The following is a 15,587-nucleotide window of genomic DNA, read 5'->3' as shown; positions in this document are numbered from 1 at the left end:
CGAGCTCTCCTTATACTATCATCTCTACCGGATAGTTGGGACAGCCTTGTGATGGCTGTAAGTAATTCTATCTCTGGCACAAATACTCTTAAGTTTGATGATGTTGTGGGTGTTCTCCTAAGCGAGGAAATGCGAAGGAGAAGCACAGGAGAATCATCAAGTGCTGCACTATCAGTGGAAACAAGAGGAAGGCTTAAGGAGAGGTTCAAAAACCAAAAGGGTCGTGATCGCTCAAGGCGGAGCAAGTCACGCACAAAGTCAGTTCTTGAATGTTGGAACTGCGGCAAGAAGGGCCACGTCAAGAAGGATTGCTGGTCCAAGAAGAAGAAGGAGACAGAGTCTCAAGACAACAAGCCAATATCGAAGGCCAATGTGGCAGGTAAAGTAGAGCAAGATGCTCTAATTCTCTCATTAGACAATGTGTCTAATTCCTCGATAGTAGATTCCGGGGCTTCATTCCATGCGACACCACACAAGCAACATTTCCAAGACTACACCAAAGGTAATTTTGGGTATGTATACTTTGGAGATGATGAATCTTGTGAGATTGTCGGCAAAGGTACAGTTTCTGTCAAAACTGCTAACGGAAATGAATGCATGGAAGCTTAAAGATTTTAGGCATGTTCCTTCTCTTCGTAAAAACTTGATCTCTACAGGACAATTGGACGATGAAGGTCACAACATTGCATTCGGAAACAAACGGTGGAAGATCTCAAAGGGATCTTTGGTGGTTGCCAAGGGTGAAAAAGTCGGTACACTTTACTTGTGTACTGTTAGCACGCAACCTTCAGCTTGTGCAGCAACTACAGAAATTGACAGTGCGGTGTGGCACTACCGACTTGGGCATATGAGTGCCAAAGGAATGCAAATCCTTCAAACAAAGAAGCTTCTACCAGGTTTGAAAGAAGTGGACTTAGAGTTCTGTGAAGATTGTGTTTATGGTAAACAAAAGAGGGTAAAATTTCAAAAATCAGAAAATGAAAGAAAAAATAAAAAACTTGAGTTGGTTCATTCTGATGTTTGGGGTCCAGCAAGTACACCATCACTTGGTGGCTCATTGTACTATGTAACATTCATAGACGATGCGACTAGAAAAACATGGGTTTATGTCAAAGGTGGAAAGCCTTTGTGGAGAATGAAACAGGTACCAAGGTTAAATGCCTCAGATCCGACAATGGAGGCGAATATTGCAGCCAAGCTTTTGTGCTAGCAATGGCATTCGGAGGCAAAGGACAACCCCAAGGACACCTCAACAAAATGGGATTTTGGAAAGGATGAACAGGACAATCATGGAACGAGCACGAAGCATGCGGCTACATGCAGGCCTACCGCTTGAGCTTTGGGCGGAAGCTGTAAGTACGTCTGTGTACTTAATCAATCGGTCACCCTCAACGGCATTGGATGGGGGAGTTCCAGAAGAGGCATGGACAGGTAAACCGGTGAATTATGCATTTCTCAAAGTGTTTGGGTGTGAGGCTTTCATGCACATAGATAGAAGCCTAAGATCAAAGTTAGATGCAAAGTCCAAAAAGTGTTTCTTCATTGGCTATGGAGAAGGTGACTTTGGGTATCGCCTATGGAATCCTGAAGATGGTAAAATCTTAAGGAGTAGGGATGTAATTTTTAACGAACAAAATATGTACAAAGATTACTTGGAAAGAAAACAAACAAAAGAAACAGGTGATGAGTACATGGAGCTTGAGGACGGTGAAGACTCAAGGACTGCAAACGGTGACAATGTGCAACAACGTCAACCAAATGAAGAGCCTCAACCTATTCCCCGAAGATCTACAAGAGCAAGTAGACCTCCAGAAAGGTTTGTATCTTCCTTCAACCATCTCTTGATCTCAGATTCTGGAGAGCCGGAATCATATGAAGAAGCTATGCAACATGAATCCAAAGAAGAATGGACGAAGAGCATGCAAGTGGAGATGGACTCACTATATCGCAACCAAACATGGGAGGTGGTTGAGTTTCCTAAAGGTAAGCGGGCACTTCAAAACAAATGGGTCTACAAGCTAAAGGAAGAAGAAGGTGGGAAGAAAAGGTACAAGTCTAGGCTTGTGGTAAAAGGTTTTTCTCAAAAGAAAGGTATTGACTTCAATGAAATATTTTCTCCTGTTGTAAAAATGAACTCAATTAGGCTTGTCTTAAACCTTGCGGCTGCTCATGATCTAAATCTTGAGCAAATGGATGTAAATACGGCATTCCCTCACGGTGACCTAGAGGAGGAAATCTATATACTTCAACCAAAGGGGTATGAAGTAAAAGGTAAGGAGAAAATGGTTTGCAGATTAAAGAAGAGCTTGTATGTTTTAAAGCAAGCATCAAGACAATGGTACTTGAAGTTTGATCGATGGATGTTGGATCATGGATTCACAAGATGCAACTCGGATCACTGTGTCTACACGAAGAATTTGGGAGATGGGAAATTCATCATCCTAATGCTGTATGTTGATGACATGTTGATTGCAAGTGCTAACATGCAGGACATCAAAGACCTAAAAGAGGAGCTGTCCAAATCTTTTTCAATGAAAGATTTAGGTGCTGCAAAGAGGATACTTGGTATGAAAATATCAGGGGACAGGACGAAGAAGACAATAAAGCTATCTCAAGAAGATTACATCAAGAAGGTACTAGAAAGGTTTGCAATGCAAAATGCAAAACCAGTTTCTACACCTTTGGCTAGTCATTTTAAACTAACGAAGGATATGTGTCCAAAGACACAAGAGGAGATAGCCAATATGTCTAAAGTTCCATGTGTTGCAGCGGTAGGTTCTCTAATGTATGCTATGGTCTGGACAAGGCCAGACATTGCACATGCGGTGGGAGTTGTGAGTAGGTTCATGGACAACCCAGGTAAAGAGCATTGGCAAGCTGTGAAGTGGATACTCAGGTATCTAAAAGGGACAACAACAAATGCTTTGTATTTTGGAGGAACTGATATTTTTCTAGAAGGGTATGCTCATGCAGATATGGCAGGTGACAAAGATACTCGAAGGAGCACTACTGGCTATGTGTTCACGGTTGGAGACACAGCAGTAAGCTGGGCTTCAAAGCTGTAGAAAGTGGTTTCACTTTCTACCACGGAAGCAGAGTATGTAGCAATGACGGAGGTAAGCAAAGAAATTTTGTGGCTTCACAGATTCTTAGAAGAGCTTGGATTCAAACAAGACAATTGTGTCTTGTACAGTGATAGCCAAAGCGCTATCCATCTTGCAAAGAACTCAGCCTTTCATGCAAGGACAAAGCACATTGAGGTGAGATATCACTTCATACGCACTCTTTTGGAAGAGGGACAACTAAATCTAGGAAAGGTGCATACAAGTGAAAATCCAGCAAACATGTTTACAAAGGCGGTCAACAAGGAGAAGTTGAGCTTTTGCTCATCTTCAATCGGCATTCAAGGATAAGAAGCCAGAATGGAAAGCAGTCACAGGTTTGGTTTGGAGATCAGTCTCCAAGTGGGAGATTGTTAAGTATGGAGCCTGATTTACCCTTGTAGTTTTCTGTGGTAAAAGTGCACATTTGTAAGGCCCCCATTATGAGGAGAAGCCATCGTGCGTGAAGGAAAATCACTCACTGGAAACCAAAATTTTCACGGACAAGAATCAGGGGCAACTTTAAAGGCCTCAGGGGCCTCCGCCCCCGAGACTTTTTTTTCGCCGGAATATTATGGCCGGAAAGTGGTCGGAAAACAACCGATCGGTTGGCCGGTGGCCGGTAGTCAATGGCCGATGGCCGGTGGTCGGAAGTCAATGGCCGGTGGCCGGTGGCCGAATTCAAAAGCGGACTTGTCTTCTCAAGGGCGGCCACACATGGGCGGATTGGAGGGTCTGATTTGGACTTATTCGCATAAGGGCGGCTACACATGGCTGTCTCTCATAAGAGAGGGCAGCCCTTTTGGCCTATAAAAGGAGGCCATTTCTACACACATTTCATAGTGTGAAGTTGATGCAACAAGGTGAGTTTGAGGTGGTGAGAGTGAAGCAAGGCGGGAGCTCCATTAAGGGTATAATCCCTTTGTAAACTACTTCTTGTTTTGAAGTACTAAAGCCATTGAGTGGCTGCTTTCCCATGGACGTAGCCCACATTGGGTGAACCACGTATATCGTGTGTACTCTCTCTCTCTCTCTGTCTCTCTCTCTACTATATAATCTCGTGTATATAAATCTATCTCTCTCCATTAAGTAATCTACTCAATTATCTATTTAGCTACGTCTTATTTCCTAACAGAGCGATCACGACCCTTTTAGTTTTTGAACCTTTCCTTAGGCCTTCCTCTTGTTTCCACTGATAGTGTAGCACTTGATGATTCTCATGTACTTCTCCTTCGCATTTCCTCGCTTAGGATAACACCCACAACATCATCAAACTTAAGAGTATTTGTGCCAGAAATAGAATTACTTACAGCCATCACAAGGCTGTCCCAACTATCCGGTAGAGATGATAGTATAAGGAGAGCTCGCACTTCGTCATCGAAATTGATTTTCACCGATCGAAGTAGACTTATGTTTTTGTTAAAGTCATTTAGGTGTTCTGCAACTGAACCATTCTCTGCCATCTTTAGATTGAACAAGCGCTTCATAAGAACTACCTTATTGGATGCCTATGGTTTCTCGTAGAAGTCGTCAAGTGACTTCATCAAGTCCTCCGTGGTCTTCATCTCCAAAACATTGAAGGCCACCGTTGATGCCAAGCTTAACCGGATTGTTCCTAGTGCCTTTCGATCAAGGACAATCCATGCTTCATCTGCCATCGTTGTGGGCTTCTTTCTAAGACTGCCTAGTGGCAGATAGAGGTCCTTCTAGTAGAGATAGTCTTCAATCTGCATCTTTCAATGTTGGTAGTTTTTTCCGTTGAACTTCTCAATATTGAGCTTCCCTTCCTCCGCCATAACTCCCACTCAATTCAAGGAATCCTTTCCTTGAGATAATTTAGCTACGAGCAAACCTTGCTCTGATACCAGTTGTTAGGAAATAAGACGTAGCTAAATAGATAATTGAGTAGATTACTTAATGGAGAGAGACAGATTTACATACACGAGATTATAGAGTAGAGAGAGAGAGAGAGAGAGAGTACACACGATATACGTGGTTCACCCAATGTGGGCTACGTCCATGGGAAAGCAGCCACTCAATGGCTTTAGTACTTCAAAACAAGAAGTAGTTTACAAAGAGATTATACCCTTAATAGAGCTCCCGCCTTGCTTCACTCTCACCACCTCACACTCACCTTGTTGCATCAACTTCACACTATGAAATGTGTGTAGAAATGGCCTCCTTTTATAGGCCAAAATGGGCTGCCCTCTCTCATGAGAGGCAGCCATGTGTAGCCGTCCTTGTGTAGATAAGTCCAAATCGGACCCTCCAATCCGTCCATGTGTGGCCGCCCTTGAGAAGACAAGTCCGCTTTTGAATTCGGCCACCGGCCATTGACTTCCGACGATCGGCCATCGGCCATTGACTACCGGCCACCAGCCAACCAACGGTTGTTTTTCAACCACTTTCCGGCCGTCGTCCTGCCATAATATTCCGGTGAAAAGGAATATTCCGGCGAGGAAAAAAAAGCATTAGGAGAAATATGGACTTTGCACGGACCTTGTAAGGAATCCTAATTTTTAAGGATTAAGGCTAATGTTGTGTAGGGTTAAGGGGACAAGGGTATTCAAGAAGCTAGTTTTGAGTAGACTTTTCTAGCCTTTTTTTTAGACACATATAGGATGTGGACCTAAGAGGTCACTTTCTCTCTCTAGCTTTTGGAAAGTGAAGGGAGTAAAGGGGTGTGGTCACATCAGCAAAAACGTGGGTCACTAAGAGCCAAAATTTGACTTTTTTTCAAAAAAGTTATTTTTACTTATTTTTGACTTAAAACTCCCTCCCAGCATATATACACTTCAAAAAATCATTTTTTGACATTTTTTTAAACCTACAAACACTAAAAGTCCACTTTTTCAAAAAAAAACCTTTGTTCTCTCCTCCTCGTTCCTCCTCTTTCCCTCTCCTCTCCCTCCCTACCCCCTTCTCTCCTCCTCCTCCGCTCTCTCTCCCTCTCCCCCCCTGCCCCCTTCTCTCCTCCCATGTTCCTCCCTCTCCCTCCCCCCTCTTTCTTCTCATTTTTTGCTTCCTCACGCAACAGCTGCCATGGTGCTCACGGTGTCGAGAAATTTGCGGTCTTGCCAGGAAAGCACCGGGCTTATGGCTGTGAGAGTTTGTGAGAGAACTCAACAAAAACTATATGAAGGAGTTAAACCATAGATGCCATGAAGACTACGGTTTGGAAAGAAGTGCAATCAAAAAAGACTCACTCTTTCTCTCTTGCATTCACACACACAAAGAAAGAACGCAAAAGAGAATGTCAAAACAATACGAAGATGAAAACATCAAGGCTATGGTCATATCGTATCATGGGTAATATGAAAGGGTTAATGGATGAGTTAATGGCATTCAATCTTGGCTGATCAAATAGGCTACGAATTGTTCTTTGGAATTGTAGTTTTGTGCTTACCATAATATATATATTTTGTCTAGTGATTGGGATTAATTGTGTGTACAAATCCTCTTGGTTCATAGCAAGATAACTACACTTACATCAAAAGAAAAATTATAGTCTATGAGAGGTAGTATGATGGGATCCGGTGATAGAAGTATTTCATTGAGCCTTTCAGGGCCGAAGAGAAACACTATACGTTGTTGAAAGTGTATTTTACGGCTAATCCATACGTTAATTCTAATAGATCGTACAGAGTGAAAGCGATAGAAATGATCATCATGTGGGTTATTCATATAGGATAGTATGTGAGAAATGTAGATATGAGAGAAGTGAAGAGATGAGAAGTTTCCCTCCCAAGCCATATTCTTGCCCGTAGGCAATAAGGATACTACGGGGAGAGATGTACCTGTAGCAAGAGAACATAGAGAGGATGAATTACTAAGAATGAGAGAGATAGGTTTGGTTACGGAGATGAGATTAGATACATATATATATATATATATATATGTTGGATTAGAGATGAAAATGAAAACAACAAGAAATCAAGAAAACATCAATGTAGAACACATCTTACTTGAAACCCTTCGGCACCATTATTGATGGGAGAGAGAAGAAGAGTGGCTAATTCCACTTTGATTGATACACCAAGTGCAAGATCTTTTTTGATTAGAGTTGATCTTCCAAGGTTAGCTTGTTGCAAGAATGGCTAGTCTCCCTCTAGGAGAAAGTGTAGGCTTGGGCTTATATTAATGGCTAAGTACAATTAGGCATTACTACTCACTCCCTCGAGAATTCCTCTCATCAATGGCTTGAATGCTTTAGTTCTTTCCAAGGAAGAAGAGGTCCCCTTTTATAGGTGAAGGGAACCCCCAAGGGTTTACACAAGAAGAGAGGAGCCAGTGTGAATAGGAATTGGAAAAGTTGGAAATGAGCTGCCCCTGCATGATGTGGGCAGACTGGGGTCCAGTATTTTGATCATATCTCATCAGTCGTGGCTTCAAATTAAAAAGTAAAAATATGGGCAAAAACTTCAGCTCATTATCTACGATTTTCATTTTAAAATCGTTTTCCAATTCAGATTGGAACCTTGTGTAAAAAATTCATCAAAATAGGGTCCATTTATGGCAGCAAAAGTCTTCATGTGGTCTCCTTAGCTTAGACTTTCATTTAATTCCAAAGGACACCTCATGCCATATGAAAGCATGAAATTGCTCGTTGACAAAGTTTTGTAATCATGCTTGCAATAATGCATTAAAATAAGTGTATCTTTGAAATCATGCCACCTAGTGTCCCACTAGGATTTGATTCTCTCCTAGTAGCTATTTAAAAAGAAATATAAGAAAAGTATAAAAAATACATAGAATATATATATTGGAGTTTACCCTAGATATAGGATCTAGCTAGGGTGTGAGATGAGTAGAAATAAAGAATCAATGCTTTTTGCCCCAAGTTAAAGAGGCGGAGCTATTGATGCTTTTCCCATAGTATTTTCTGATGGTAAAGTAAGGATAGGTTACCCTTGAGAAAAATAATAGGATGAGATAGAAGGTTTATTATTATATTTAAATATGCATATGTACACTATAGGAAATATAATTATGTATCTAAAAAAATACAAGATAGATCTTGTAGCATGCGTTCCCACTATGTACGTGTCACAGCACGACATCCACCCCCTCTAAACCTGCACATCCTCCGGTATGTGCCACATTGTCTCTTTGTAAGATTAGACCTCTTGTACATTTTCCTTGTCTTCTTCTTCACTGGATGATTCCAGAGCTTCATGTTCACTTTGATCTTCACCTGTGTTTTTCTCTTCTTCCTCATCCATATCTTCTAGATCATTGTCTCCTCTTCTCTTAAACAATTTAATCCTTTTTCCTGCAATGGGAATCTTTACTTCTGTACCATCTAGTTCAGACAAGCTGTAAGTAGCATTTTCATGCACATGCTTTACAACATACGGTCCAAACCATCTTTTTGAGAACTTACGCATGACTGTGTGCTGGTTATCAAGGCTACTATCATACACTAAAACCCAGTCACCTTTTTCAATTGCTTTACTCCTGAGTCGATGTCGCTTATCAAAATAGTCCTTGTTTTTCAACCTTGCATTTTTGAGTCGTTCTTTTGCAGCTTCAATGTCTCCAGGTCTTCTCTCTAGCTGCCTTATATGGAGTGCAAGGAGATCTTCCCTACTAAGCCCCTCTTGCCAAGGTAGTACATTCCATGTGGGAATTGTATCCTCAATCGGCATCACTGGCTTTTGACCATGCATTAGCTCCGCAGGCATGTAGCCAGTTACTAAGCTATGTGTTGTACGATCAGCCCATAAAGCATATGGTAACAATTTTGGCCACTCACCAACTCTTCCTTCGCAATCCTTGGCCAAAGCTTTGATGATAGGAGGATTCCCTCTTTCACTCTTTCCATTGCCTTCAGGGTTGTAAGCTGTAGTAAGAGAAAGCTTGATCCCTAATCTAGAAAAGAACTCCCTTGCTTCTTCGGCATCCAGTTCACCTCGATCTGCAGTGATTTTTCCCACACAACCATAACGGCAAATCACCTCATCAAGAAGGAATTTGCACACAGCTTCTGTGGTCTTAGCTCTTAATGCTCTTCCTTAAACCTGGTTAGTTAGGTCCTCTCGTGCAAGAACCAAGTATCTCATCTGCCAGAGTCCTAAAGGCATCGTGACTAGATCCACAACCCATTTATAGTGCATGGCTAGTGGATATGTAGGGTGCAATCCATCACGATGTTGAACATTTGAATACATTTGACAAGTTACACGTGACTCTACAAACTGAGATACATCTTTATACATACCCTTCCACCAGTATTTTTCTTTCAACTTGGAGAAGGTTGCCCACACACCCCTGTGTCCAGCCCATAGACTCTCATGAAACTCTTGCATGAGCTTTACTTGAGTCTCTTTTTTACATATAACCCGTTGTGGTGTAGCACCCTTTTGTTTAGGATGCTTCCACAAGTAACCATCCCTTAAAAAGTACCCATATGATTTCCTGCGTATCCTCTTGAATTCTTGTTCAGACCAATCATCCTGTTTTGTTAGAGTACTCAAGTACCTTCCAATAGAAAGCCAATCACCTTCATAAAGATCTTTCAAGAACAATTCAAGTGAATTAGTCATGCAGACATTGTTACCTTTGACATGAGAGATAGAATAGAATTTTGTGCCTACATCATCTCCCTCATCAATCGTTTGTGACTCATCTTCATACCTTGCCCTTGATAGCATATCTGCCACTGTATTGTCTTTACGTGCAATGTGCTTAAACTCGGGATTTAAGGACTTAATGTAGGCAATCCACCGTAACATAGCAATGTCTGGTGTTGAGCAGCTTGTAATCATCCTAAGAAGTGGTAGACAATCTGTTTCTACAAACACACATGCACCAATTAGGTACTCTTTCCCACTTTTCAAGGCTGTAACCATACCCCATAACTCTCTCTTTATCTGTGGATAGTTTCTTTGGCGAGCACTTAGTACCTTTGCTCCAAGTCTTACCACATACCTGTGTCCTTCTTTGTCATCTTGCCCTATTGCCCATCCAATCCCTGTAGGACTGGTATCTACTGTCACAATCACTGGCCTTTGACACTCATAGTCTACCTTTCTCAAAGTCGTTGCTGACTAGAGTAACTCCTTTAGCTTTTTCATGGATTTTATATGTGCTTCTGTCCATTTAAACTTTTGATTCTTTCTAAGCAGCTGATAAAGAGGATCAGCTACATGTGCATAATGTGGAATCCAAATAACATAAGAGACACATGCTCCCAGAAACCTTCTAGCCTCAGTGATGCTAGTGCATGTTTCTTTCATTCTTTGGATGGCATCTACCTTTGATGGACAAGGTTTCCTACCATATGGCCCGCACATGTGCCCCACAATGAGCACTTCTTTGACACCAAACATAGACTTTTTCCCTGACAATGTAAGATTCACTTCTTCCAACCTAGACAAAATTTTATCACAATCATTTATGTGATTTACCACAAACCTGCGACATCCCTTGAGATCCAAAGCTTCATCTTTGTCACTTTCTTCACATCCTTTGATAGGCAAATCATCAATGAAAGGCATTGTGATTTGAGGAATAAAGTCACGTAAGACCTTATTCATCCCATTCATCATATGTGCAACCGAGTTGGTTGCTCCCTGTGGCAAGGTACACATCCTTACCAAACCCAAAGGTGTCCTCATGGTTGTCAAGTCTCTGCTTTCGATTGCAAGCTGAAATTGATCATACCCTGAGTAGAGATCCCCCATTGAGTAGATTGCCCTCCCTGCGAACGCCTCTGCAAATTCATCCACAATTGGACCTGTACCTACATTTCTAATTGTCACCTTGTTCACTGGTTGCATATCTTGGATGAAGCGTAGAGAACCATTCTTCTTTGGAACTGTGAACCACCTGTTTGAGTATGGAGCACAAGAAGGCTCCAAGATTCCCATTTTGATTTTCTCATTCAGTAGCTCTACTAACTTTGGCAAATGAGCCTTTGGAACCGGAATAGGCCACAGATTCCAAGGCACATGAGGTATTGTGAAAATTACCATAGGAGCTACAACATAAGGATCAACACATCCTATCTCATGTGGCTCAAATGCAAAAGCCTTTCCATGCTTTGAAAGCATTTCTTTGAAGCAGTTTGTCTCCTCCTGTGTTAGAAACTCTTCGCAACCAATCTGCAACTCTTGAAAGGACTCCTTTGTGAAGGTATGCCCGATCTTTTTAGGATTCCGCAAACTTGGTTGTAAAGAAGCCTGTTCAATCTTTTCCTTGTTGTTGGGTGCTAAGGGTGAAGCTATTGGTTTCACCTTCTTTGCTACACTCTTGTATTTAGTTTCAACATGGACTTCTGGGCCAACTGTTTGGCTTTCTTTAAAGGCTTCTATTACTTGATACATTTCCATAGAGCAAACTTCCACAAATTCATTTTCAAGATGCAAACTAGACCTCATTATAGCATCAAGCTCACCCATAGTATCTACAAAAGAAACTTGTTCACACAAACCCAAAACATTTTCAGTAGGCTTTAGCAACCCACTCTTTTTCATGCCTATTTGTACATTATGCACATATTGCCTCTCATATCTCTTCAAATCTTCAAGTTTTGTAAAACATACTGATCCATTCCTTGTTACCAAGGAGCTCATCGAAAACGTTTCACCTATTTTTTGATCAAGCAAGACCCTTTTTCTTTCTGTACCACTGCAATCCTGCTTTACAATGGTACTTGGCCAAAACCCATCATTTCTCTATGATCATGAAACTCTTTGCTTACCTTTGGTAGAGGATGTTCTCTGAGGTTGTCACGATTTCTTTCATGGTTTACACAGACTGTGAGAAATTGGACAGCTCGTTTACCATCTTTGCTACGTATTCTAGCATATGCTGAACCATCGTCCATTACCTTTGTTTCCATTCGAACTCCCACAATGTAGGGTTGTCCAAGGATGAGATGATATGAAGATGTATCCTGTACAAAGAAGTTTTGGTCAATCTTTACATCACCTATTGTTACCTTCACACCTGGACATGCTGCATAAAATTCACCGGATGAATTGTTTGCCACTTTTACCATCCAGCCATGATCTGTGTCCATCAGCCATTTGCACTTGTTGTAGAGACTCTTTGACATTATGTTTATTTCTGAACCATGGTCAATCAAGGCAACAAATGGCTCTTCAAGATCACCTACCTTGACCAAAGTTTCTGTAGTAGCCCTTGCCCAATGACTTCGTGAATAGTAACTCCTAGGAATATCTTCAACTTCTTCATCATCATTTGAGAAATGCACTTGCTTCACTCTCCCACTAGATTGGTAGCATCCTACCACAGCTCCATCATTCTCCTTATTTTGCAGTTGCATCCCTTGTGTCTTTGAGGTTTCCCCTTCAACCTGTGGACGAGAAACTTCAGCAAGGGTTTTCCTCTTTCTCTTGATGATGTCAATGATCTCCTCATGGAATTCACGCTTTGCAATGCCAAGAACTTCTCCTAGAGTAAACTCAATCTTGCTATTCAAGATCCTTTCCTCCAAGACTTTCTTTAAATCTGTAGCAACCTCAATATCAGATTGTAGTTTATAAGTTGGGCCTTTTGTCTTACCTTTCGTTGGCTCTTTCTTCTTTCCTGTTGTAGACTCCTCCATGAGTACTTCAAGTGGAGATGCTCCTTGTGTTGAGGGTGTTTGAGAAGTCATTGAGTCGCTTCTTCCCCCACTTCTAGAAGCTCTTTTTGATGGTCCTTCATCAGCATTCTCACGTCTGCCCTTCTCTTCTACAATTGCCTCATTTTGTTGGCATTTTGTAATGTAGGCATGCACTGACAATGAGTCCACTGGATCATTCCATCCTGTTTCTAGACGTATGCAATCACCTGCTTCATGTAGAATCTCTTTTGTAAGCTTTCCCTTTTTAGCTAATTGCATGACATTTGGCCAAATTTGACCATGATGGTCACTCACCTCTTCATCACAAAAATGTTCAATTTTTACTCCATAAGTAGCTACCTCAACTGAAGAGGTGGCATGCTTGGTTGCCATATCTTCAACTAAGGTTTGCATTCCCCCCTTCCCAAAGTTAGTTCTCAAGGGTAGACCTGTCTCTCTTAAGTGGATTTTACCATCCTTAAAAAACACAACATCTTTTGACAAAGCATCACTAAAATCATCACAATCCCTTCTTACATGGTCTGTACTATCACACCAAATACATCTATTAACAAACCCTTCTTTGGGCTGTTGTCTTTGCCTAGGAAGTGGCCCTGATGGTTGGCCTTTTTCTTCAAGCTTTGCAAACTTCACCTTCAAGTCACGCATTCCCTTCACAAGCTCATCTAGCATGGACTCATCAAACTTAGGAGCGATAAAAGTAGGCTTTACCATTTTGTCAGAAGTTGAGGTGGAAGGACTTGTAGTGTTTACTACCATCTTGTCCCTTCTTCTTTGTCGTTTGGCAAGCAGTGAGACAGCACCTTCAACCTCATTCCAGTCGGTCTTTAGTCCTTGCTCAGCATCTTTATCTTCAAGAAGAAGCTCCAAATTTTCTTGAAACTCTTTACCTGCAGCTTGTAAGAAAAGATCTGTCTTCTCTGCATCTAGTGTGGCCCTTTCTGTCCTAGTGAGTTGTGCATAGCGCCGCTCAAATTCCCTAAGTAGCTCTGTTATTGATAGTCCTTGCTTTGGCTTGACTACCCATTCTAAGAATGTCCTTTTGGTCACTCTCTCCGAGTCCTCCATGAAATATTCCTCCTTTAAAGCTACTTTGAGTTCTTCCCAATTTCTCCCATGCCCATCTTTAATTGCCCTAACATGCTCCCTAATTTATGGAGCAACAACTAGCTCAAAGCTTTGAATCCTCTCACCTTCTGACACGCGATGCAACTCCATCTCCTTCACATACTCGCGTAAGTACTTGGTTACATCTTTGCCATTGAACTGATCCATTCTGTTGACGACCGCTTGTATGGCCTTCGTTGCTGAAATCTCCCTTCTTTCAGTAGCATGTTGTTGTTGCATGAACATTGCAAATGCTTGAAACATTTGCATTGTTGCTGGGTCAAAATGCATACCCTCTTGCTCAACATGATCACCCATGGTTACCCACAAACTCTCACCCTAGCAGATTCAAGTCGGGTTCACCAAAAATATGTCGAGAAATTTGCGGTCTTGCCAGGAAAGCACCGGGCTTATGGCTGTGAGAGTTTGTGAGAGAACTCAACAAAAACTATATGAAGGAGTTAAACCATAGATGCCATGAAGACTAGGGTTTGAAAAGAAGTGCAATCAAAGAAGACTCACTCTTTCTCTCTTGCATTCACACACACAAAGAAAGAACGAAAAAGAGAATGTCAAAACAATACGAAGATGAAAACATCAAGGCTATGGTCAAGGCTATGGTCATATCGTATCATGGGTAATATGAAAGGGTTAATGGATGAGTTAATGGCATTCAATCTTGGCTGACCAAATAGGCTACGAATTGTTCTTTGGAATTGTAGTTTTGTGCTTACCATAATATATATATTTTGTCTAGTGATTGGGATTAATTGTGTGTACAAATCCTCTTGGTTCATAGCAAGATAACTACGCTTACATCAAAAGAAAAATTATAGTCTATGAGAGGTAGTATGATGGGATCCGGTGATAGAAGTATTTCATTGAGCCTTTCAGGGCCGAAGAGAAACACTATACATTGTTGAAAGTGTATTTTACGGCTAATCCATACATTAATTCTAATAGATCATACAGAGTGAAAGCGATAGAAATGATCATCATGTGGGTTATTCATCTAGGATAGTATGTGAGAAATGTAGATATGAGAGAAGTGAAGAGATGAGAAGTTTCCCTCCCAAGCCCTATTCTTGCCCGTAGGCAATAAGGATACTACGGGGAGAGATGTACCTGTAGCAAGAGAACCTAGAGAGGATGAATTACTAAGAATGAGAGAGATAGGTTTGGTTAAGGAGATGAGATTAGATACATATATATATATATATATATATGTTGGATTAGAGATGAAAATGAAAACAACAAGAAATCAAGAAAACATCAATGTAGAACACATCTCACTTGAAACCCTTCGGCACCATTATTGATGGGAGAGAGAAGAAGAGTGGCTAATTCCACTTTGATTGATACACCAAGTGCAAGACCTTCTTTGAGTAGAGTTGATCTTCCAAGGTTAGCTTGTTGCAAGAATGGCTAGTCTCCCTATAGGAGAAAGTGTAGGCTTGGGCTTATGTTAATGGCTAAGTACAATTAGGCATTACTACTCACTCCCTCGAGAATTCCTCTCATCAATGGCTTGAATGCTTTAGTTCTTTCCAAGGAAGAAGAGGTCCCCTTTTATAGGTGAAGGGAACCCACAAGGGTTTACACAAGAAGAGAGGAGCCAGTGTGAACAGGAATTGGAAAAGTTGGAAATAAGCTGCCCCTGCATGATGTGGGCAGACTGGGGTCCAGTATTTTGATCATATCTCCTCAACCGTGGCTCCAAATAAAAAAGTAAAAATATGGGCAAAAACTTCAGCTCATTAGCTACGATTTTCATTTTAAAATCG

This window comes from Adiantum capillus-veneris, chromosome 14, assembly GCF_014529385.1.
Source record: "Adiantum capillus-veneris isolate H3 chromosome 14, ASM1452938v2, whole genome shotgun sequence".
Classification (NCBI taxonomy): Eukaryota; Viridiplantae; Streptophyta; class Polypodiopsida; order Polypodiales; family Pteridaceae; genus Adiantum; species Adiantum capillus-veneris.
This window is presented reverse-complemented; position numbering follows the sequence as displayed.